Source organism: Candoia aspera, chromosome 8 (genome assembly GCF_035149785.1).
Source record: "Candoia aspera isolate rCanAsp1 chromosome 8, rCanAsp1.hap2, whole genome shotgun sequence".
Lineage (NCBI taxonomy): Eukaryota > Metazoa > Chordata > Lepidosauria > Squamata > Boidae > Candoia > Candoia aspera.
The window spans coordinates 57,060,877-57,083,237 of record NC_086160.1 but is presented as its reverse complement, the minus strand read 5'-3'; positions in this window follow the sequence as shown (position 1 = coordinate 57,083,237).

Sequence of the window (22,361 nt, the reverse complement as noted above, 5' to 3'; positions counted from 1 at the left end):
GAATGTTTGCTGAAGATGAGAAAATGGAGAAATTTTAAGATTTGCAAATGCTGGTATAAAAATGGTGCTGTCTTATCTCTTGTGAGGGATGAATGTTTGTTGAAGGAAACCAAAATAGCTGCATGTAAAAGTATGCTTACATCCACCTTGTTCTATGGAAATAAGAGTTGGGTATGATGTCAGGAGAAATATACAAGTAAGTAAAATACAGTGGAAATTTAGTATATGAAAAAACAAGAAGAGATAGGGTCAAGAATGAATAGGTGCTAATGAATGTGGATTAAATACAAAACTTAGCGATGGTATGAAAGAAGTCTGTTGAGATGGTTTGGTCATACACAAAAAAATGAAGATTGAATGGCCAAATATATGAAAAAAGTGAATGAATCGAGAGGAAGGGGGCAACTAAGAAAGTCACAGTTGAATGGAATTGACAAAATAGTCAGAAAGACTAGAAGTTTGAAGAATAAAAGGCAATCCATGAAGCAGTGTATGGATGTGATGAAATCAGGGATTATTTTTAATGATAGAAAGATATGGAGAGTTATGGTGAATGCTGCTAGTATAAACCAAAATAAATACAAAAAAATCCAAATAAATATAAAATTTATTTGCATTGTCTTTTCTTATCTCATGCATTAAATTTCTTTGGCTTACTATTTCTTATTGTATTTCTGCTGTTTGCATAACTTGCTCACCCCAAATTGAATAGCCTGATGTATATGTTTCTATGTGTATATCTTAAATATACAATATCTAAGTTTAATATATATTCACATTTTTTCTGTCTAGCAAACACTGTTATGATATCTTCTATCTGTAAAAAATATTATGTCAAGTAAGTTATCTATTGATTAGGGCAACTTTCCATAACATGATGCTTGCCAGATGTGTTGTGATTATAAACCCCATATTTTTTAATCAGATATCTAAGGCAATTGAATCTGGGAATTTGGGTATTATAGTCCCAAGTTTTGGATGGTCCTGATCCTGCTGGCCTTTTGTAAGCTATTGAAGACCTAGTTCTTCCTCTGGACATTGGGCTAGGCTGTTGACTTATCCTGTCTTGGTGTTGTGGTTGTATGGTTTTTGAATCACTCCAAGTACCATGTATTGTTTTTAAGTTGTCTTTGTTTATTGCTGGTTGCTTTTAATTGACTGTTAGCCACCTGGAGTCATGTATCGAGGGTTGGCTATATAAATTTAATGGATGGATGGATGGATATAGATATGGATGGCTATCATTTGGGGAAGCTAGATTAGGCTGTACCTATCTCAGAAAACCTATTTGTTCTAGAAAACACAATGAGAAAATTGAGAATTTCCTACAGCACTGTAGAATGAGGTTGAGATTCTGCAGCCCTTACATTCTTTATTAAAATATGAATGGGCTCCAGAAGCAGTAGGAACTGCTCCCAACAGATGTTAGCAACATAAGGCTGTTCCCACGGCAACCTGTTATAGCTGTGAAACATAGAAGAGTGCTTTATTGAGAGTGAATGAAGAAACTGTTTTCTCTCTTTAAGAAAATTGGCCAGACAAATCTGCAACCCAAATACTGTCTATTAATTATTTTATTAAGATTCCTAATCACAAACATTAAGATAAATAATTTGTTGAGTGTGCAGAGCAAAAGAAGACCCAGATCTTCTCTCACCCCCTCATAATCCTAGTGATGCCCTTTGTAAATAAGCCTGATCAATGGGACTTATTCCCAAGAATCAGGGAAAATCGTTGTATCCTTAGCTCTCCTATGCTTTACTGATAAATAAGAAGGAGAAGAAATAAATAAAAAATTGTCAACAGAAAGAATACACTTGAATGTGGTGTTGTTTCTACCAATTAAACCTGCAGAAGCAAACAATACATTAGGAGGCATGATGCTATGGATGACTTCCCAAAATGAATGGGAAGAATTGTTTTAGACCTTTTCCAAGCACAGCATATCTTTGCTATTCATTAAGCCCCACTTCTCTAAGAGCCTGAAAGAATGTGTGGTGGCATCTCAAAGGTCGGATAAAAGAGGGGTTGCTTTATAAACTCCAGAAGGCCAATGTGCTCCCATTTACTTGAGATCTGGAACACTGCCTCCTAATCATGTCTGGAACATGCACAACCCTATAGCTGACCCAGGAAACATTCTTGTGTGTTTTGATGACCGGAAGACGGATAGAAGAATGTCACTTCCTGCTTTTTCTTTTTTCTTTTTGGGAAGAAAAATTGAAAATAATAATGGCCCAAGCAGGCACTGCTATGGACAGTGCTGGTGAGGCTTATCTTCCCCTTTCTTCCTTTTTTCAGTTTCATTATGTTTTTGTGAAACTACTCTAGCATCTCTTCTCTCTACTGGCAGCAGGAAGGGAAGGTTAATGCTTTGTTCACCCTTTAATCTTTGTTTGGATGACAGAATTGGCCAGGAGGCATAATTTTGGCCCTAAATAATCGCAGAACTGTTTTGAGCTAAAATGATTCACTTGTCAGTCTATCACACAGTAGTTCCGGTTTAGCCCAGTTAAGTCTGTAACATGAACCCAGCCAGTGAAGATGTGGGTGTGCTTAGGAGATAAATTTATTTTTGTTAACCATTTAACTTTATTGCAAACCTAATGGAACACAAAGGACATTCTGCAGGGAGATGGATTTAAATGCCACCTTCTTGCATCAGTTCTCCATGCAACATTGTTTGGCATTCAGGTCCTTGATTTAATCCCTGATCTCTCAGTTGGGCTGACTGGATGGAGAATAATATGAGGCAGTTAAGAATGGAATAATACAAAGATCCTACAAAATAAGTATCCTGAAACAACAACCACAACCACAATCCAACACCACCAAAACAAACTTCCCTCAAAAGTTCCACCGACCACTCTAGTCCAAGGTCTAGGGAAATAGTTAGGTTTTAAGGACTTGTTGAAAAGAGGTCAGGGTGTGGGGGCCATATGTCTGGGGAGAGGTTATATAAATTCCAGGGAGCAGGTGCTGTGACAGACAAGGCACTTTTCCTGAGTCCCATCAGATGACACCTTCTAATCAATAGAATCTGAAGCATGCTGACTCTGACCATATAGGATGGACAGAAGGTATGGAAGACAGATTGTCCCTTAGATAATGCCAGAAAGAGCTTTATAGGTGACTTTACAGCACCTTGAATTGCACCTGAAAGCCTACTGGTAACCAGTGCAACACTTGAAGCAGCAATGTAAGTGGGCATCCCATAGCATGCCCATAACTGCCCATGCTGCTTCATTGTGGACCAGCTGCAGCTTATAAATAGTTTTCAAAGCCAGCCCCATGTAGAGAGCATTGCAATGCTGTAGTCCAAACTGAAGTGACCATCCAAGGACTGATGAATTGTGCAAAAGCTTTCCTGGCCATAGCTGCCATCTGCTCCTTGATGTTGCATTAATGGTTTTTAGAGGACATACCCTCATGATTTAGTCTTTGTCTCATTCCCAGCCCACTGCAGAAGCATCCTATGCTTTAGCTGTTCTAGTTTTAAAGTAGTGCTTTTCATCTGCTAACACACATTTGTCATACAAATATTCTACAACGTTGAGGATGTTGGTGATGATGCAGTCAATGCTGGGACCTGCTTAGCTCCCATTAGACACTTTCAGCTGCTATAGGCATGTCCCTTCCTCTCCTGTTGCTGGGCACTACCATCCATGGCTACTTTGCCTTGAGTTCAGGGCAAATAAAATGCCAGGCTCCACTGAGATATTTGCATGTGTTACATCTCATTGCACTTCACAAACCGCTACTCAAACTTTATGCCATCTCTTTACATACATGAATCTAGCATTCTTTTGGAAGACCATAATACCTGTTTTTAACACAGATTTAATGGTCCTTTCAAAAAGTGGTAGACCTGTGTTTAAAAAAGATGACTGGTACTTTTGCACAAAAGGTTTAAGGTAGCCAAATTCTGTGTTGCTGATACTGTCCCAAATGAGTGAATTATGCTGTAGGTCAGATATGTTATGCTTAGCATAAGGCAGATTATTATTAGAGCTGTGCAGGGATGCAGTTTAGAAGGGAAAAAACGATGATTTGGAACATGCATGGGAAAGCACAACACAACTGTCAGCAATTCCTTAAAGAAATTGTTTTATTTTTCTGGGCTTGCACACAATCCCAAAAAACAATGCATTTTGAGTTTGGGAAGTGCTGGCAGGAGAAGTCTGTGTGCTCATGCAAGCACTGAATCCCCTTCTGCCTTTCAAATCTAGACCACTGCAAAGCCCTAATTTCTATGTTCTTCTGCCCCCTCCAGGGGAACAGGTGCCTTTATCATGCCTGATACAGGAATCTTCGGTTGGGAAAATATTAAAAATTCCCTTTATCAGTGGCTCCAATCAAAATTAGGGTATCCCATCATTGCTTTAAAGCAGGAATGGGCTACCTTTGGTGGCAAAAACCACTCCCCCCCCCCCCCCCCATCATGGCACTGAGTTTGGATGTATGTTCGGAGTGGGTGCTGTTGCTTGAAGGATTTTAGAATGTTGTGAAGGGTTGGAGGTGAGGCTTTTTGGACTGGACAGTGGAGGAGTTTAGGGTGTATTTTTTAAAGAGAGCTATTCTTATTTTAGGGTTTATACTATACTTTTCTTTTGTTTCTTGCCAGGAAACAGTGCAGCCAGTTTTCCACTGTTGAGGTCAGGGAGAACTCCAGAGGCCATGGTGGGTGGATTTGTGGAATGCATACACTGCTGGGGTTCTAGGTTAACCACTGCTGTTTTAAGGTGAAAACACATCAACAACATTCACTAGATTTCAGCATTTAAGCACTTTTCAGGGAGAAAGCTGTCTGAGCACCTATATAAAATATGTATAGAATTGCAATGCTATTGGCTCCATTCATTAGAACGAAGGTCACTCTCCAGTATAAAATACTATGGCACACTATCACCTCTTTTTTCTCTTTTGTCAGCTGTGGAGACCAAGCGTATGAAATGAAATATACCCAGATGGGAACCTTTGACTCCTGTTAACGTTATTTATCAAAGCTAATTTTAACAATTTGCATCTATTGTGAAATTTGGTTGCAGAACTGCAGATCAGATTTTCACAATCCGGATGTGGCCTCTTGATCTTTGTCCCCAGTCGTAGGCTTTCACTATGTGTAGTGGCATTTGCCTATTCTGCTCCTGTCTTTCTATCTCTCCTTCTCTTTCTTCCTGATTGTTTGTCATTAGTTTCTTGAGGATGCAGGGGTATCACGGTGGCCTGAACTGCTGCAAAGGGGTCATATATCCTGATGGAATCTTAAAAATAAAATAAGAGCAAGCAGTGGGACTGGATCATAGGCTACCCAAATGAACCCTCCCACAAGAGTGTTGATGATGATGATGATGATGATGATGATGACGACGCTGTACCAGCCAATCAAGGCTGCTGAGGTATACCACTGTCTAATAACCTGCCAATCTGGCAGTGAGCTGAACCAGTTAGATATTGTTCTGACTGTGTACAGCCAATGAGATTACTAAAGTCCAGTCCATCTCCAGGCCATGTCTAAAAACAGGGTAGTGGCAGCAGAATATATAAAATGGAAATAGATATGTAGCAAGCAGAATAGAACAAGGGCATCCACAAAGGGGGAAGGGTAAAAAAAGTCAAGATAGCAACTGTGACCACGCAAACCAAGCCCTGCTCATTTTTTATTTATTTATTTATTAATTTTATAATATTGCTTTTTTCTCATTGTTAATATGATGAACTTGCTCAGTAGATTTGGTCAGAATTTACTCACGTGGACCTCAAATGATGGCAAGCACAACATCTCCCTGCTGTTCATTAAAGCAGACCCAGTTTTTTCAGGCTTCTGTGTTAGCTTGAAAAAAGATGCTGTAGCTCCAAGAACCCACTAATTATAGTTAAGGTGACTTTGAAAACAGCAGGATCTTTCTTTTCATACTTAGGTTGAAGCCTGAAGCAAGTTGCCTCTTAAAGGACAGCAAAAGGGTTCTCTGCTTGTGTGAGGTCTAGAATATCTCTTCTGAATTGTTTTCAAAACTGCACAGCCCTACCATTCAGTCTGATAGCTTATGAACAGCCTACTACTTGAACTTAATACAGAAGATGGCAGCACCTGTTTGATCTTGTCTGGGCTCAGATGGTAAGCAGAGTTTTGCTGCTTAGTACTTGGACCACCAGGGAATAACAGGGTTATAGGTTAGACTGAGAAGTCAGAAGTACATCCTTGAAGAAGCCAAGAGGCAACCATTTCTCTGATGCACCCAAGAAAACTGTATGGATGTGTCTAGAACTCAAAAGAAGTGTTACTTGTAGTAATTGAACATAACACATTCAGGCACAATTGCTTTTTTTCGGGACTTGGAAAATCTTTTTAAATGTAAATGAATCCAGATTAATTTCACTTTTCATTATTTCTGTTCTCAGCCTTATTTAGTAATCCACAGTATAGTATCTGAGACAACCATTTCATAATCCTGTTACCTCAAAAGGCCTTCAGAGAGAAATTAAAAACTAATTGGGGTTGCAATAAACACTGCCTTAGAGTTGGAGAACTGATCCAGAAAAATCAGTTCAAGCTATAATTCACTTGATTCCTTTCTACTGTGTAAAATAATTGCAAGAAGAAAGCTAAGACAATGAATTTCATTATATATTGCTGTTCCAGGCATTTGCAAAATCTAAGTTCATGAAATCATTGAAGAATGAGGATCTCCATTTTAGTTCATCATGATAATGTAGACTTTTATTCACAAAATCAAGGTATTTCCATGAGGTTAATCATAGTCACTTCTGTGGCAATTGCCTTCACCAGCACTTTGAAAGCTAAAGATACAAGTTGAAATAGTCTCTGCTATGGCTTAAGACAGCCTCATATTATATTGATCCCATTTCAGAATGTAACTTATGTAGAATCTAAATAGCTAAATACCTTTATTTTGTTACTATAGTTTATATGCAACTAAATCCAACAAGGCTCAAAGCAGTTTACAAAAAACAATAACAATCTAGCATTAAAATAAAAGAGAATTCTATCAGGACCCCAACGTAGGGCAAAGGGTCTCTATAACATTCTAGAATTCCATGCTGGCTTTTTGCCAGAAAGGGGGAAAAGTTTTTCATTTCTCAGCAGAACCATGGTTAACATGATGTGTGGTTGAACTCCAAGCTCATCTTTATTCTCTGTACTTTCTGCAAGGATGTTGCTGAGGCACGGATAGCTGCTTAAGGCATAAAAGTGAGAATTTGAGAAAATGGCTTAGAGTAAATCACATACATAAATAGATCACACATATATTTTCTAGAGAGGAGAGTTAAATTTTTCCTCTGCATCCCCTTCACAATATTTTGAAACATTGCCATTGTGTACCACATTAGAGTGTCAGCAAATTTAGCATTCTTAACATCTTTATTTTGTCTTTTATTTGATTATTTATTAGATTTGTATGCTGCTGAATCTATCAAGGTCCTTGATGGCTAACAATAATAATCACAATACAAATTAAAATGTCCATAGTAAAAAAAAATGAAATAACATAGAGTAACAATTGAAAAATCAAAACAAAAGCAGAGCAATACCCCATCGATCCCCAGATGTCCTTTGGAAAATCTTGAACCATTAGCAGCATACTCAGCTGAGTCTGATTGGAGACAATTATTCTTTAATTTAATTTGTTCATGCGTTCAGTTATATAGCACTGTTGATCAGCTATCTGGCTTATATTTATTAAGTTTTCAGTACCTGCTCTTAAACAGCATATATACTGGCTTTATAAGCTTCCTTCATGTTTTCCTTAACCTTGCAAATGATGAGCTATTAATAGAATAATTGGATTACTTTTTAAAGAAAAAGTAAATATGAGGTCCAGGAAGGGATGGAATATAAACTGGGATTGTAGCATGGAATATCATCCTCCCATAAAAGCAGTATCCAATTTTAGATTCCCTGATGCAGTGTTTCTCAACCTTGGCAACTTTAAGATGTGTGGACTTCAATTCCCAGAATTCCCCAGCAGGCATGCAGGGGAATACAGCTGTAATCATTAGCAGCTGACATGGCTAATAGTTGGGGATAACGGGATTTGTGAGCCAACAGCACCTGGACTATTATTAAGAGCCTCTCTCTCAAATGTCAGAGTTAGTGAGGAATAAGCCTTTCTGTTTTCCAGAATGTCATTCCTTGTTCTAACCTGGTCCAAGAATTCCCATTATATTGGCTGACTGAAAGGCAGAGTAGGATTTACATAGGTACATGTTACAAAGTACATGAACTAAAAATCCCCAATTGTGTGGAGAATCTTTAAATACTGCCCACATCAATAATACGTTCCATGAGGGATGTAGCAGAGTCTTTTTTAAGCAATGTGGTCACATCTTAGGCTGTTCTCAATGTAAAACAAACAAACAACCCTCCACCCCCCACAACCCACTGATTACAGATTAAGCTGTTCTGCAAAATACTCTTTCTTATCTAAACATTTGCTATAAGGTACTGACCCCTTCAATAGAGATGGTGGGATGTGGATTTGGGCAGCTCTGCCAGAAGCAATAGCTGCACTAGACTGCAACAAAGCTCTCTTGGAGTCTTTTGTTCCTCACAGCCAGCCACTCTGAATGGAGACAACCTATCAATACTGGTTTTTCTCTCCCCCAACCCACATTTGGCTTCTGATTCCAGACTGAACATCCCTCCCCTTTCCTGATACACAGCAGGGGTTCTAAATAAGTCCACAACTGTTGGAAGCTACCTGATTAACACTCAAGGGAAGATTCAAAGCGTTGGCCAAAAAAATGAGCAGACATGCTGTCACTTGCTTTCTCCCCAAGTTATTTAACATCCTACATGCAGTGCTGGGAGAGGTTGTCTGCTCGTTCGGGGTGAAGTGTTGCCAATACACTGATGGCACACAATTATATATTGCTTCCCTGCGCTAAGATGAATGCTGTGCAAGTCCTAAATTGTGGCCTAGATGCAATTAGAATCAGGATGAGTTGAAACAAGCTGACTAAACCCTGCCAAGACGAAGCTACTTGTTGCCAGTGAGCATTGGGGCAATCCTTTAACATTGATCCCAGTAAGTTACTCTTGATAGGACAAGAGGGATGCATGGTCTAGGGGCCCTTCTGGACTCATGGCTCCTGCTGAAACACCAGATAGAAGCCATAGCTTTGGGGGGGGGGGCTGGCTTTGCTCACCGTCAGCTGCTGTGCCAATTATGCCCCTACCTTGATCAAGATGCCCTGGTGATGATAATTCATACTCTGATCACCACCTGGTTAGGCTACAGTAATGTGCTCTGCATGGGGCTGCCCTTGGAGATTATTTGGAAGCTGCTTCTTGTTTAGAAGGCTCCTGATTGGACAAGCTGTTAGAGTATTTTATATAATTCATATATTTCATTTCTCTCTGGATTTTTTTAAAGACTTTATTAAAGTTTCAAAATATAGATAATACAAAAGTATAGAAAAGATTGAAGACTAAAAGAAAAAAGAAACTAAAAAGTGCAGAAATAGATAGAAATACAGAAGAAATGACTTCCGACCTTCTCCAGCACAGATACAAATATGTAATACATTAACCTCTTACTCTACTTCTAACCAGAATAAACATTATTTCTATAAACTTTAAGAACCTAATCATCAAAACTCAAAATCAAAACTTCATTTTTTTCAGATGCAAGCAAAAAGTCCAAAAGGAGTTTCCATGTAGAAACAAATCCAGCCAGATTATTTTGTCTAATCAACGCTGTCAGTTTTGCCTTCTCTGCCAGTTCCATTAATTTCACCAACCATTCTTCCACTGTGGGAATTTGTGAGTCCTTCCACCTTTGTGCACACAGAAGTCTTGCCACTGTTGTCATATACAAAAACAAAGTCCCAAATTTTGTTTCTAGTTGTTTATCCATCAAACCCAAAAGAGAAGCTTCCGGTTTAAATTGTACATTCATCTTAAGAATCATTTGGGTTATAGTACATATCTGCTCGCAATATTTGTTGGCTTTCTTACAAGTCCACCTCTCTCTGGATTTTTCTATCATTTCTATCAAAGCAGCATACATAGTGCTCCTTCCCCCATCTGTCCCCACAACAGCAACCCTATGAGGTGGTTGGGCTGAGAGACAGCAACTGGCCCAAAGGCACCCAGTGAGCTTCTGTGACTGGATGAACTAGAATCTGAGTCTTCTGCTCCTAATCCAACAGTTTACTCACTATGCCGCACTGGTTCTCCAGTAGAATTACACCTATCCTGGAGGAATTGCATCATGGCCAGCTGGCTTATAGGCCCAATTCAAAGTGCTAGTCATACTTTTAAAGTTCTTCTCAGAGCTGCACCAGGTTAGCACCTGATTCTATTTAGCTGGTACAAATACCTACAGAGGACCTGTTGAGGGTCCTATCCTCTATGAGGTCCATGGAGAGTGGGCCAGATGACAGGCCATCTCAATGAGGGCTCACCTTATTCTCAAAGTGATGATGGTGGGCCTTTTTTCTTGAATTTGACAGGCAAGTTAAAACCATTTTAATCCAGCAGGTATTCCGACCCCAGTTTGTCCTCTTGTATATTTAATTTTAATGTGACCTTTACATTATTGTTTTAACAAGAGGCCCTCTTCTGGGGGGAGATGGGAAGTGGCAAAATTTGAAAAATAAGTAGATAAATAAATAACTTTGTGGGTTAGTTGTGGGGTAGGGCAGCTTAGAAATATAGAAGCCAGCCAGCCAGCCAGCCAAGGTGTAACTCATGGATGAGTAACTGGGATTTGATTGGGAAATTTCCTATCTTGCTTTTGGAAGGTTCATTTCAAAGGGCTTTCATTCTTGCTTTAGCTTAAAAAAATGAAAGAGTAAACTGGGACAGGGAAGCTGGAAGGCATCCAGAGAAGTAGAGTATAAGAGCAGTGGTGCTAATGATTACCAGATAGGGCACCTAGCTTTCTTTCAGTGGTTCCTTCAACAGAATTAAGTCAGGACACTTCCACTGGCCTTGTCTTCTGTAGGAGCCGGCCAATATGGGAGTGAGGAAACTGGTCCTCCAGGCTGACTCTACTTCCCATTCTCTTTGTTGTCTTATTTTCACAGCAGAAAAAAAAAAGGATAATGTTGTGAGGGAGCAACAAAATTGTCCCACCTGAAGATTGAAGAGAATGAGAAGCCAAGATGCCTTTGTAAGGGGGTAAATCCTCCCAGGAAATTGCAGGTAGGATGATGTGGGAGTTCTTGTCAAAGGGAAACTGCCTCTCTTCCCCCTGAAAACATGGCAAAACTGGTCTTGCAGCATTTCCTTTAGAGCAGGAGCTGAACTGAAAATAAACTTGAGTTAGGATTTGAATGAAAACCATTCCAATCATGACTCACAGTAAAGGCCACTGTACTACACTAAAGAAAAAACACACTTCTGTCTTTATTTAGCTTCCTTTAATCAGCATTATTAGATGGTTAGTTGGCAAGGAGGTCCTGGAAAATGATAACCAATACATACTGCAGAGTTGTCATGGCTATGCTAAGAGATCCTGATGAATTCAAATGAACATACATCTGTGTTTAAGCACTTCCATGTGCTGGCTCTCTGTGCCAGCTAACGCAGCTCCAGTCTTGGTGATTAGAGATTTCAGAGCTAAGACATTTTTTAAAAGGACGACTCTATGGTTTACTTAAAGCTGGATGAGGCTGGTATGTGTGTTTGTAGTGATGAGCTGTTACCCTATTGGCAGGAACTCTTGCTTCATTGTGTCTCCCAGCTCCTAGGCTTCCACTGCCTTAGCAGATCTTTCAAGGAACAAGGTGGTTTGATGGCTTTGTGGCACTCCTTCATGGGATGAAGGATTTTGTTTGTCTGGGACCTATGGAGGCAAAGCAGGGATAAATTGCATCCTACCTGCATTGAATGCGGGTGGAAGGAACAGGTGGTGATTTGGAAGTGCCCTTTGATTTAAAGCTAGCACACTGTATCATAATATTCTCCATCTGGTGTCTCAAAATGGGTTTGGACTTTGATTCTCATAAACTCCCAGTGATGGTGCTATAGAGAATACCACATTAATCTTGCTTTTACATCTCATTATTTGAGACAATTGATAACTGTTAGGGAGTGCATCTCCTCCAATTAGGTTGGCAAAAGTCAATGTTTTGTCTGTCTTCAGTGCTTTCACTAGGATCCTTTTATTCATGTGAGTTGTAAGCGATGTGTGGTGTGGCAATGTGAGTTCTTCAAGACTTTGTAGTGAAATGATCTCCTGTCTTCCCTGCTTCTGCCTGAAGTAGCTTTAAGATAGCTCTGCAACCATGTTTTTTATTTGTTATGAAAAAAGATGTAGAATTCAAAAGGATGTGTTTTTTGTAGTTGGAAGGACTATTTGTAGGTCCTCTCCAACTGATGCTTCCCATGCACAGAAAGATCAGTTTCACATATATCTAAGATGAACAGCATCTGAAGTTTGGGGTAAAATTAATATTGTATTTCCTGTACACTTATGAAATTCCAGGTACAATTCTTTTTAATTTTTTTAAATAGTGAAATACAAAAGATGACAATACCAACAAGAAAAAAGAGAAATGGTGGGAAATTCCAGGTGCAATTCATTAAAGGAGAATAGTTAGTATTTGGTGTAAAGATGATTTCCCTCCTCCCTCAGCAAGGCTTGTTTAGTGCAATAGTATTTATATTTACCCAGAAATATAATCTCATGAATTCACTTATCCCAAGTGAATTAATAAAGGATTGCAATATACAGCAATTCAAAATGGAGGGGTTGCATAGTTACTTTGCCACTGATTTTTTTTTTGTCCAGATTTAGGTACTTTATTTACAAATATTTAGGTAATGGCATTGTTACTTTAAATGAGTATTGCAGACCAGATAACTCCTGTCATAGAAACAAAGACCTATGGTAACATGAATATGCATGGACATTGCACCAAGAACAACCAGCAAGAAGTGATTGCTTTTGCCACAAATTTAAATTGTGTCAACAGGCCATGGTCTCTAGCAACCCTCCTCCCCCCAGCTGCAAATTTTGTAATACCCATCTATTATAAGAACCTCAGATTTAAAAAGGGGAGAAATCTTAACCAGAGTTAAACAAAAAGGACATATAGTGGGGACAATGCACACGTTACTCAAATGCTAATCCTTTGCACATTTCAGTTTGGGATTTTATTTAACACTGACCATATATTTTGCTAGTTATCACTCTTTGCTTTTCACACTGGAACATGGCCTTGTGTACTGTTAAACTGAATTTTAGATGTTGTAATTGAAACATTGTAGTCATGCTCATCTTTCTCCAGTTATGCTTAACCAAGTTACATTTTTCTTTTAAAGACCAGACTGCCATTGAGAATAGATTTCAGATTTTGATGCCAATCTCAATCACTTGGTTTTTTTCTAATTATAGGCTTCTTATCCAATTATTTTAGTAGTGGGAGAACACGTAATCTCTGAGAGTACAGTCTACTTCTTCAGGAAGTTTTTTCTCTTAGACAATGAAATGGCTAATAAACACTAGTTTCTCTTATGATGCCATCCAGTGTTCACAAGATTGACAGCTACTTTCCAGATATGGAATGCACAACTTCTCTATCTCAGATGTAAACACATGGGTTTTGGTATGTTTGTAACAACAAGCAGATCTCCCAACTCTCTTCCAATGTTTTTGTTTTTCAGTGGCTGGGAAATAGGAGGACAGTCTGGAAAATAATTGCAAGTTCATCTCCACGTTCTTCTGTATTTGAAAATTGAATATCTAGTTCAGTCCTGGTTATCAAAGGATGGTTACGAAGGGAATGAAGAAAGCTCTGCCCTAGCAAAGTGGCAGAGATCACTTGGATCCAAAAGGGAAGATATTCTGTTGTTGAGATTTCTGTAACATAATCCTTTTTTCCCTTTTAATAAATCTGGTTAGAGAAGCCACTATACAAAAATTGTGTTTGGGTGCACTTGGCTGTCAAGGGTTTTACACTCTCTCTGCTAGTTAGAAAAAGAGTTTCTCCTTTTAATAACAGGCAAAGGTTGTTGGCTGAGGGACTGGAAATGAGTGGGATTTAAAACCTACCCTCAGCCTCAGACATAAGCTGGAACTTGAAGGAAGTTGATTTTCCAGGTAACAAACTGGCACAGAGGTTGACATCTGTTCAAAGTCTAGTCTATTCCAGAAGAAAGGGAAATGTTAGTTAAGAACTATGCTTTGTTAACAGTCCTTAGCTAACAATGGTTTTGTTGTTGTTTATTCATTTAGTCACTTCCGACTCTTCGTGACTTCATGGACCAGCCCACGCCAGAGCTTCCTGTCGGTTGTTAACACCCCCAGCTCCCCCAGGGACAAGTCCGTCACCTCTAGAATATCATCCATCCACCTTGCCCTTGGTCGGCCCCTCTTCCTTTTGCCCTCCACTCTCCCTAGCATCAGCATCTTCTCCAGGGTGTCCTGTCTTCTCATTATGTGGCCAAAGTATTTCAGTTTTGCCTTTAATATCATTCCCTCAAGTGAGCAGTCTAGCTTTATTTCCTGGAGTATGGACTGGTTTGATCTTCTTGCAGTCCAAGGCACTCTCAGAATTTTCCTCCAACACCACAGTTCAAAAGCATCTATCTTCCTTCTCTCAGTCTTCCTTATGGTCCAGCTCTCGCAGCCATATGTTACTACAGGGAACACCATTGCTTTAACTATGCGGACCTTTGTTGTCAGTGTGATGTCTCTGCTCTTAAGTATTTTATCAAGATTGGTCATTGCTCTTCTCCCAAGGATTAAGCGTTTTCTGATTTCCTGACTGCAGTCAGCATCTGCAGTAATCTTTGCACCTAGAAATACGAAGTCTTTCACTGCTTCTACATTTTCTCCCTCTATTTGCCAGTTATCAATCAAGCTGGTTGCCATAATCTTGGTTTTTTTGAGGTTTAGCTGCAAGCCAGCTTTTGCACTTTCTTCTTTCACCTTCATCATAAGGCTCCTCAGTTCCTCTTCGCTTTCAGCCATCAAAGTGGTATCATCTGCATATCTGAGATTGTTAATGTTTCTTTCAGCGATTTTAACTCCAGCCTTGGATTCCTCAAGCCCAGCTTGTCGCATGATGTGTTCTGCGTACAAATTGAATAGGTAGGGTGAGAGTACACAGCCCTGCCATACTCCTTTCCCAATCTTAAACCAGTCCGTTGTTCCGTGGTCTGTTCTTACTGTTCCTACTTGGTCGTTATACAGATTTTTCAGGAGGCAGACAAGATGACTTGGTATCCCCATACCACTAAGAACTTGCCACAATTTGTTATGGTCCACACAATCAAAGGCTTTAGAATAGTCAATAAAACAGAAATAGATGTTTTTCTGAAACTCCCTGGCTTTTTCCATTATCCATCGGATATTGGCATTTCGGTCCCTAGTTCCTCTGCCTTTTCTAAACTCAGTTTGTACATCTGGCAATTCTCGCTCCATGAATTGCTGAAGTCTACCTTGCAGGATCTTGAGCATTTCCTTACTGGCATGTGAAATGTGTGCCACTGTTCGATAGTTTGAACATTCTTTAGTGTTTCCCTTTTTTGGTATGGGGATATAAGTTGATTTTTTCCAGTCTGATGGCCATTCTTGTTTTTCCAAATTTGCTGGCATATAGCATGCATTACCTTGACAGCATAATCTCGCAAGATTTTGAACAGTTCAGCTGGGATGCCGTCGTCTCCTGCTGCCTTGTTATTAGCAATGCTTCTTAAGACCCATTCAACCTCACTCTTCAGGATGTCTGGCTCTAGCTCACTGACCACACCATCAAGCTATCCCTGATATTGTTATCCTTCCTATACAGGTCTTCTGTATATCTTGCCACCTTTTCTTGATCTCTTCTTCTTCTGTTAGGTCCTTGCCATCTTTGTTTTTGATCATACACATTTTTGCCTGGAATTTACCTCCAATGTTTCTAATTTTCTGGAAGAGGTCTCTTGTCCTTCCTATTCTATTGTCTTCTTCCACTTCTGCGCATTGCTTGTTTAAAAATAATTCCTTATCTCTTCTGGCTAACCTCTGGAATTTTGCATTTAATTGGGCATATCTCCCCCTATCACTGTTGCCTTTTGCTTTCCTTCTTTCTTGGGCTATTTCTAGTGTCTCAGCAGACAGCCATTTTGCCTTCTTGGTTTTCTCTTTCTTTGGGATGTATTTTGTTGCCACCTCCTGAACAATGTTGTGAACTTCTGTCCATAGTTCTTCCGGGACCCTATCTACTAAGTCCAGTCCCTTAAATCTATTCTTCATCTCCACTGCATATTCCTTAGGAATATTAGTGAGCTCATATCTAGCTGGTCTATGGGTCTTCCCTAATCTCTTGAGTCTGATCCTAAATTGTGCAATAAGAAGTTCGTGATCTGAACTACAGTCAGCTCCAGGTCTTGTTTTTACCGACTGTATCGATGTCCGCCACCTTTGGCTGCAAAGGATGTAGTCAGTCTGATTTCGGTGTTGTCCATCTGGTGAAGTCCATGTATAAAGCCGTCTCTTAGGTTGTTGGAAGAGAGTGTTTGTTATGCAGAGTGAGTTGTCTCGGCAAAATTCTATCAGCCTATGTCCTGCTTCGTTTTGTTCTCCCAGGCCATGCTTACCTGTAATTCCAGGTGTCATTTGACTGCCCACCTTAGCAGTCCATTCTCCCGTGATGAAAATAACATCTCTTTTAGGCGTGTTGTCCAGTATGTGCTGCAGATCCTCATAGAACTGCTCTACTTCAGCTTCTTCAGCATCTGTGGTTGGGGCGTATATTTGGATCACTGTGATGTTAGATGGCTTGCCCTGAATTCGAATTGAGATCATTCTATTGTTTTTTGGATTGTATCCAAGCACTGCTTTAGCCACTTTACTATTAATTATGAAGGCTACTCCATTTCTTCTGTGGTCTTCTTGTCCACAGTAGTAGATCTGGTGGTCATTTGATGTGAAGTGGCCCATTCCAGTCCATTTCAGTTCACTGACGCCCAAAATGTCTATCTTTAATCTTGACATCTCACCAATAACCACATCCAGTTTGCCCTGGCTCATAGATCTTACATTCCAGGTTCCAATGGTGTGTTGATCCTTAGAACATCGGATTCGCCGTTCACCACCAGCACCGTCGGCCGCTAGCCGTCCTTTCGGCTTTGAGCTAGCTGCGTCATCACGTCTGGGGCTAGTTGAACTCATCCTCTGTTCCTCCCCAGTAGCATTTTGACCATCTTCTGACCTGGGGGTCTCATCTTCCGATGGTATACCGACATATCTCTGGTTGTACTGATCCATTTAGTTTTCACGGCAAGAATACTGGGGTGGGTTGCCATTACCTTCCCCAGGGATCGCATTTAGTCTGACCTCTCTGTCATGACCTTCCCGTCTTGGGTGGCCCTTCACGGTTTAGCTCATGGCATCATTGAGGTGCTCAAGCTCCAGCACCACGACAAGGTAGCGATCCTTTGCTGAAGAACAATGGTTTATTTGGTTTAATTTCTGTGTCTTCTAATTAATGCTTTACTGTCTCTGATATTTGTACGTTCATGCTCAGTAGATCATGTGTTTTTATGCAATTTGGCACGAAGTTGCTTCTGTATTAGCAGAACTATCACCTTGGGATGTACTTAGAACTTTGTATTGTCCTTTATAGTTTCTCTGTGGAAGAGCCTTTCCAGATGCTACTTTTGGAAGAGCTTTATATTTTTTATCTCCTTTGCCACTGAATAGTTTACCAGTGAGCTGAAGCTGAAAATTAATGTTTACATTTTGTTTTTGCCAGGGAGATGCCTTTCCAAGTATATACTTCTCTCTGAGAGGTAGGTGAAGGCAGCATTAACTATCAAGCTGCCATACCAAGGTGGGACATAGAGCTGGTTTGTGTAGACAAGAGCAGGTTTGGAAGACGAGATTGAGGCCTCCAACCTGTCATCCTATAGGCTCAGCCATTCTGTTAGAGACCCCCCTCTCTCTCTGCTCATTCCCCACCATCTACTTTAGAATGGCAGGTTTAAACTTCTTGAGAACAAAATCTGAACCACCTTTAACTTGAAAACACACCATAAGCATCAGTGGTGTGTTCTAATAAATTAATCTAGCAGGAGAATAAGTGGAAAATGAACTGTTTTTAATCTAAAAGAATACATCATTATTGGTAGCTATGAAAAAATGAGAGTGAATTAAATTTATAATTCACTATAGGATTCTTTTTTTTTTTTTTAAAAGGATACTGTGAGTCCAAGAAAATGACTATGACTGTATTCTCTTTTAAATCATTTACTGAAAAGAATTAGGCCATGTCATTGCACAAAATTATGCAGGTTTTTGTTAGTATATAAAAGAAATCCAGGTCACTTGAGATTTTAATGTGGTTTTGTGAGAAGAGAACTGAAATGCCTTGCTATCTACAAGAGCCAGTAAACCAAATGAGTCTACATGCCAGAATAATGAGTATATTGATGTGATTTAAAACACGGATTGTTATGTTGCATGATAGTCTAGAGGGACTAAGTGTTGCTGCATTCTCTGAACATCTTTAGCCCACGGGATTCTCTTCTCAACAGGATTTACATCTGTTTTCCCATTCCAAAATGATTGAATCTGGAATCATGAGGAATATCAGTCCTCAGTAGGCAAACTGAATGAGAAAGATAACTGAATCTCTGTAAACAACCTCTGTTTTACTTGATTGACATTTGCCAAAGATATGGAGAAATGCGCAAGCATAGGAACAACATTCTATCAGCTGAGTACCCTGTTTCTGAAAATATCTGAAAAACAACAAGATAAGCTTTGTGTCATGAGTAAGGATGGCGAGCAGGGGGCTCCCATCCAGACTGTTAAGCGCATGCGTAGCACTGAGGAATTGGTCAGCCATTCAAAGAGACACAGATCGGGACCGCCTTAACCTTTGGGGTTTATATGTCTGGGTTTTTCCCACGCTTCTTCAGTTTGTTAGGATTCCTGTTATGTACTAGCAATAAACATTAGAGACCAGTTCCTTGTCTCAGCGTGTTTCCTGGCTGTTAGGACACTTTGTTTCCTCAGTGATGCTGCATGATTCACCCTTGCTGAAGCAGTTAAGTAATTGGTCAATAGTCTTCAGTCTTCTTCCTAGCGTTATTCCCATGCTATGGCAGGGTCCGCTTGTCGGCATATCTGTCTCCATTTGACTCAATCCAAGGCATCTTCAGGGGTGATGTTCAAGCATTCCATATCCTCCTTAATGCAGTCCATCCACCATTTCTTGGGTTTACCACAGGGTCGCCAGCCACCAGGGTCCAGACACATGGTTGTTCTCGCCACCGAGTCTTCTTTGCCGCGTATGATGTGTCCATACCATCTAAGCCTTCCTTCCCACAGTTTTGCCATGATTGGTGTGACTCCCAGTCGTTGTTGGACATCGTCGTTCATGGCGTGGTCGAATCGCATTAGTCCAAGGCACGATCAGAGCATTCATATTTCCATCATGTGCAGGGCCTGCTTGTGCTTTGCTGTTGCTGGCCAGCACTCCGATCCATAGAGGGCGACTGGGCGCACTATCGTTCTGTAGACCTTTGACTTGAGGTGTAGGAGCATCTGACGATCACACAGGACTCCAGTCACCTGGCACCACTTCATTCAATTGGTCAATAGTGTACAACTTTAAAAAAAAATAGAGCATGCAGTTTTGAAACTTGAAGCATGCAAAGTACATGCATGAAGCATATATTTTGAGGTTATATGTCAGATAGTACTTTAATTTACAGCTGTACCAATATCATGAAAGCAAAGTAGCATTACTAGGTCCCCCAGTCCTTTGATTTGAAAAATCCTCAAATTCTGATCCCAAGTACACCATCTGTTCTGTTCAGAAAAACTGATGACCACTGAATTTGCTGGATGTGAAATGGAAGTCCAAGAAAATCTTTCTGTATAGATAAGCAAGTTACAGGGATCATTATTTCAGAAAGTTATGTTTACAACTTGCATTTTCTGAAAGGAGATATCCATCATGGATTGATCCATGGATTCAGTCAATGGAGAAGGCAAAGACAGCATCATACTGGATGTAGCCGTTTGACACCATCACCAGGGTGTATAAACTAATCCAGAAAATCACCCTTTTAATCTTTTAGCACTTTTGTTAATTGATGGATTAAATTTCTGTGATTTTCAGGTCAAAGAAGCTGACCAGGCAATATTGAGCTATAGAAAATAAAATAAAAGGGTAAGTTATAACAGTTAATCTTTCTTGGAAGATAGCTTTCCCTGGTGAAAATAATCTACATCTGCAAATATTCATAGGGAATTAGGGAATTTTCAGGACCTATGTTCATTTTTCATATGGTAACAATTCTAAATTCATTTTTTTAAATGAATGAAAACCCTCAAAACTTTTAAATTTGACCAGAATTTCCTAAATGTGTATAGACATTTTTTTCCACTTTAGTGCAGAAATTGGAAAATAAAAAATGAAGTCAAAGGTCCAGCTAGCCTGGGTGTTGCAGCCTGTGTACTGGCTATAACTTAAGAATTGGTTGAGATTTTTTTTATTTTTAATTTACATAATTTGACCCAATCCCAAAGGGCTCCAGGTAGAATAAAATATCAGTAAAAAAGAAGAGGAAAATGCAAAAATACAGAAGAAGACCAATCAGAATAAAAACCTGAAACCAGCAAAAGAATAACTGTGCAGTTATAACCTCATTCCTAATCCAGGTGTCTCTCCCTCCTCTGCTATATGGAACAAGTGGGTCTTAATAGCTTTCCTAAAGCCCAGGGGGGACTGTCAGCCCTTCAAGGTTGTCCAGATCAGGAAACAGACTCTACAAGGAGGCTAGAACACAGCTTTATTAAGATAGGCTAGATTAACAGCATCATTCTAGTCTGAATGTGTTTTTCTTCCCCTTCTGAGTCTCTTCTGAATCTCTTCCACTGGAGTCTCTACCTCTTTCCCAAGGCTCAAGGAATACTTCTACCTTTTCTGTTTTTGTAATGGCTTTTGCATATTTCCCTCAAGGCAATCTCCATAGCTCTCTACAGGGATGGGGCCAATGAATCTCCATGGAAAAGGAGTTCCAGAATGGGGAAGGCTGTTGAAAAAGCCCACTTCCAAGGCTCTGTCAGATGGCAGTCTTCAAGGGATGGGACCTGGAGGGCAGGCAGATGAATATGGGAGAAGGCAGTCCCTCAGATAACCAGGTCCGGAGCCATGTAGACTATGATAGCGACAATCAGTACCTTGACTTGCACCTGGAAGCCACCTGGCAATCAGTGCAGCTCCCTAAGCAGTGTGGTCAACCAAGTATGCCAGGATCTACCCATCACTACCTGGGTAGGTGTATTCTGTACCAGTTGTAGCATCTGAATGTTCTTCAAGGGCAGCCCCATATGCAGCACATTACAGTAGTCCAAACAGAAGGTGACTAGGGTGAGTGACTGTAAGCAAGGCCTCATGATCCAAGAGTGCAAGTGGCACACAAGGTATAACTGTGCAAAAGCCCACCTAGCCACAGCTGTCCCCAGTTGTTAAAGGAGGAGTTATGAGTCCAGGAGGACCCCCAACCTGTGAATAGGGGAGTGTGACTCCATTTGGAGTCAAATATGGTATTTCTCCTGATCCATTAGGCCTGCAAATCCAAAGCCAGTGCATACTGGAGCAATTCAGCTTTACTCTGTTCTTCCCCATGTGATTCTAACAGCCTCCATAGGGAATCTGTTGGATTAACAGGTAGGAAGTAAGGCAAAACAATTAACAGAAAACTAATACAGGTGGTCCTTGTCTAGCGACCATTCACTCAGTGGCTGTTCAAACTTACAACAGCACTGAACAAGTGACAGTTATGAAGGGTCCTTGAAGTTCTGGCCACTGCAGTGTCTCCATAGTCATGTGATCATGATCTGGCTGCTTGGCCACGAGCTCATGATTATAACATTGCAGTGAGCCGTGGTCACGTGATCGCGATTTCCGACATTCCCTGCCAGCTGCCCACAAGAGAAGTGAATGGGGAAGCTGGCAGGAAGTTGGAAGTCATGGCCACATGAGGTCCTCTCTGAACAACCTGCACTGATTTGCTTAACAACGGTAACTGGGGATTGCCGTCACTGCCGTCACTAAGCGTTGTGGTCATGTGACATCGTAATTTACAACCACAACTCTTAGTGATGGAAATTCCAGTCCCAATTGCTGTCGTAAACTGAGGACTACCTGTATATACTGTCGACATTGTTCTAGAAGCCAGCAGTCTGGATCTGAAAGTGCTTATGAGTACCATAGTCTTAAGGCTTAGTTGTGGCCACCAGACTTTTCCTATTCAGTAAGAGGACATTTCTCACAAATAGGTTATTACAAGAAGTCTTGTTTCTCAAGGCAGGAATTCACTTGCTAGTCGTTACCAGAATTTTAACCATCTGCCACCTATGCTTTGTAGGGTTGAGCAGCATTTA